The 4,461-nt window shown below is 35.0% G+C and overlaps 1 long non-coding RNA gene across 1 annotated transcript; it reads left to right on the forward strand.

Annotated features, from left to right (window-relative positions):
• Positions 1-591: 591 nt before the first annotated feature.
• LOC133178819 (uncharacterized) lies at positions 592-4,223 on the forward strand. Its single transcript, XR_009720041.1, has 3 exons — positions 592-647; positions 2,955-3,043; positions 4,140-4,223. It is a non-coding gene; the product is annotated as an uncharacterized LOC133178819 (long non-coding RNA).
• Positions 4,224-4,461: the final 238 nt, after the last annotated feature.

Consider the following 4,461-nt stretch of genomic DNA (forward strand, 5'->3'; position numbering starts at 1 on the left):
CAATAGTTTGAAGTACTGTTAGCTGACTGTTTTATAACAAATTCGGTATAGGATTTCTTATGAATTCACTATATTAAACATATAATGAATTAAGATTATAGCGAAGATCTTTCTTTGGTCCCTTGAAATTTGCTATGAAGGAGTTTTGCAGAATTGCTGTAATTGCAATATATGTTATTCCCATATACATTGTAATAATGTATACTGTATACAAGTATCGTAACTAACTCTGGAATACATTACTGGGATTCATTTTTGTTTAAATGTTATGTCAACTTCTTGTCAAATGATCATGATGATAGCACAGTTATTTTTAACTGACTTGTGTATTCACATCAAAAGGGGGGGGGGGGGGGGGGGGGGGTTGATTGGTTATATCACTATTGAGCATTCATGATTGGCTCACAGATTTCTTGTTTTGTTAAAGCTACAATTATAATAAAGCAACATGTATTATGATAAAGCTAAATGATGTACTATCATTGTGTCTAGCTTCAAGTGATTTCATTTAAAGGCATAATCAGGATGTTTTAATTGTAATTGATATGTTAATCTGTGAATGTATACTTTCAGACTGGATATCCCCATGACAATTCACAAAAGCTTGAATGGAAACTGAAATCTGATGGTGGAAGCCAAACGTTGAAGTAAGAAAAAAATTAATAACATGCACTTTTAAGCTCACAAGAGATGAAAGCTTAAGCGAGTTTTTCTGATCACATTTTGTCGTCTTCCATCTGTCTTTCTATCTAACCATAAAAAAAACTAGTAACATTTTCAAGGGGAGATGATTTAAATTTAATGAAAATGTCTTTCTATCCAACCATAAAAAAAATTGTAACATTTTCAAGGGGAGATGATTCAAATTTAATGAAAATGTATTGGCAATTTAAAAGAAAATCTTGAACCATTTATCCAGAAAAATTGGAACTTATGTTGAAGCATCCTCAATTAAAGTAGCTTTTAGTTTGTTCAAATCATCATACCTTATTGTTTTCCATGATATGTGATTAAATATCTGTACATGTGTGTCAGACATAGTTGAACAGGATATCAGATGACCAATCTCTACTTGGCACCTTAAATATTGTGTATTGATATGAATACATATGATATGAAAATTGTACTATGACATGCTGATCACCCGAAAGTAGGGTGGGGCTACACTAAATCATATATTCTTGTTCCTTGCAATTGTCAGATCTTAAAAACACTTGATACACCACACAACTTGTGTGGCATTTCAAGTGTTATAAAGATCTAGACATATGACCCCATGAGGTGCTCCTGACCCCCCCCCCCCCTTTTTAGCTCACCTGAGCTGAAAGCTCAAGTGAGCTTTTCTGATCACCCGTTGTCCGTCGTCCGTCCGTCCGTCCGTCTGTAAACTTTTCTCATTTTCAACTTCTTCTCAAGAACCACTGGGCCAATTTTAACCAAACTTGGTACAAAGCATCCTTGGGTGAAGGGGAGTTTAAATTGTTAAAATAAAGGGCCAAGCCCCCTTCCAAGGGGAGATAATCAAGAAAAGACAAAAATAGGGTGGGGTCATTAAAAAATCTTCTTCTCAAGAACCACTGGGCCAGAAAAGCTGAAACTTATGTGGAAGCATCCTGGGGTAGTGTAGATTCTAAATTGTTCAAATCATGACCCCGGGGGTAGGACAGGGCCACAATAGGGAATCCAAGTTTTACATTGAAATATGTAGAAAAAATCTTTAAAAATCTTCTTCTCAAGAACCACTGGGCCAGAAAAGCTGAAACTTATGTGGAAGCATCCTGGGGTAGTGTAGATTCTAAATTGTAAAAACCATGACCCCCAGGGGTAGGGCGGGGCCACAATAGGGAATCCAAGTTTTACATTGAAATATGTAGAAAAAATCTTTAAAAATCTTCTTCTCAAGAACCACTGGGCCAGAAAAGCTGAAACTTATGTGGAAGCATCCTGGGGTAGTGTAGATTCTAAATTGTAAAAACCATGACCCCCAGGGGTAGGGCGGGGCCACAATAGGGAATCCAAGTTTTACATTGAAATATGTAGAAAATATCTTTAAAAATCTTCTTCTCAAGAACCACTGGGCCAGAAAAGCTGAAACTTATGTGGAAGCATCCTTGGGTAGTGTAGATTCTAAATTGTTCAAATCATGACCCCTGGGGTAGGGCGGGGCCACAATAGGGAATCCAAGATTTACATTGAAATATGTAGAAAAAATCTTTAAAAATCTTCTTCTCAAGAACCACTGGGCCAGAAAAGCTGAAACTTATGTGGAAGCATCCTGGGGTAGTGTAGATTCTAAATTGTAAAAACCATGACCCCCAGGGGTAGGGCGGGGCCACAATAGGGAATCCAAGTTTTACATTGAAATATGTAGAAAATATCTTTAAAAATCTTCTTCTCAAGAACCACTGGGCCAGAAAAGCTGAAACTTATGTGGAAGCATCCTGGGGTAGTGTAGATTCTAAATTGTTCAAATCATGACCCCTGGGGTAGGGCGGGGCCACAATAGGTATTACAAGGGGGAAATCGGGTGAAAAACAGCAAGGCCAAAGTTACTCAGGTGAGCGTTGTGGCCCATGGGCCTCTTGTTTTGTTTTGGTCAAAGTTATGGCCATGGTTGCTCAGGTGAGTGATGTGGCCTTTGGATCCTTTGTTGGTTTGAAGTATTTATTAAATTTTTACTGAAAGACAAGAGAAAATAAACAATCTACCAACAATTAAGCTATGATAGAGATAGCCATCTAGTGGATAAGAAATGTTGATATAGAACATGCATATACCATTACTTGGTAATTTATTTTTGGATCACATTCAATTTCAAATGCTGGAATGATTATGTTAAAGGTAAAAGTATTAGTTTATGGATTATGTAGAATATTTTCTGTGGAATAAAATTTATAGTACTGTTCTTTAAATGGAATTCAGGTAATTTGATATGATGAGATCATGTGTTGCAGACCTTCATCAGATGGAAACAAAGAAATGACTGAACATATATGCCAGTATGTCGTAGGCATCTATCTAGCTTGCTGAGCATTTGTTAGAGGTCAGTATAAAGCATATCTTTAGAATAAAAAATGTAAAGTTTATGTAATAATATTTAAATGTATGTTAAACATACTTTATTATTATATAGTCTATTTAAAGTCCTTACATAATCTATACAAGCGCAAACAGTTCATAACACCACATAATCACCTTTGAGGCCTTATTTACCGGAGGGTCAGTGCGCATGCAGCGGCATTGTGACATCACAATCAACACCTCAAACAACATTGTAAACAATGGTTGCAACGGCCGCAGCCAGCTGTGTATCTGAGCAGGAAAAATGTTATACATTAAACCTATCACAGGATTATATGGACATATTCCACATAGCGTAACTTTGAAAGGAAAACACGGAAGTTACAAATTGTAATCTGAACATTTTTTTTCTATTTTCAATGACAGAAGTTCTTAAATGAAAATGGTGTCGTCATGCAGCCTTCAGTATCTTATTTATTCAAATCTGGACTATATAACAAAACAATAATTATGGACTCTTATGGTGTTGAATATACATGTAGTTTTTTAATCACCAGAAATATCAATATTGACCTCGGCTTCGTCTCGGCCAATATTGATATTTTTCTGGTGAGTGGTGAATAACAAACCACATTCAACACCAAAAGAGTCCATAATTGTATAATATTTAATACATCTGGTGAATGATGGTATCATTTATATAAAAATACTTTAATTTAATCATGTAATTTTTTGTTTGATTTGCAAGTCAAAAATTCAAACATTGCTCATATGATGATAGTGGAAGAAAAGAATTGTTAACTTCTGAAAGAGATCAACCAAGTGCAAAATTCAAAAAGACTTGGACACAGAGCTCAAAATTTTTTATAATTATATTTTTTCATTGTTAATGTCTAGAATTAAATAAATGCAAATGTTAATTTGCTCACAGTCAATAAAGGGTATATGTTACTCTAGCTGTGGGTTTACTTTACAACCTTGGATATTTGATATATGTGTGATTGTAATCTCAAGTTTTGAAAAAGAATCTTAATAATCATTTATTAAATAATGTATCTTACTAAAGATTTCAGACATTCTTAACTTTTGCTAATTTTTGCTGCAATGTCATATTTTAGGTGCAATACACATATACTTTCAATCCATACAAGACGAAGAAACGCCGATTGGAAAAGCTGATTCCATTAAAGCAAAGAATGGTGATGTACCAGAGAAAGTGGCGTTCTGATGAATGTTAAAAAGTATTCGAAGAACTAGACACCAAAAGTGCCACTCACAAATCAAAGCTGTCTAAAAGGCAGAGCATCAGAAGAATTAGGATAAATAAGGAATCCAAAAAAGACAAACCTGATGATGTAGCGATTGAACAGAAATGGGCTATTAGAGATCAAATATCTGAGTTGCTACTGTTTTGCATAATTGTGTTGCTTTTTTTACTTA

The sequence above is a fragment of the Saccostrea echinata genome, unplaced genomic scaffold (genome assembly GCF_033153115.1).
Source record: "Saccostrea echinata isolate AGI-Se365-2 ecotype Australia unplaced genomic scaffold, CSIRO_AGI_Sech_v1 ptg000003l, whole genome shotgun sequence".
NCBI lineage: Eukaryota > Metazoa > Mollusca > Bivalvia > Ostreida > Ostreidae > Saccostrea > Saccostrea echinata.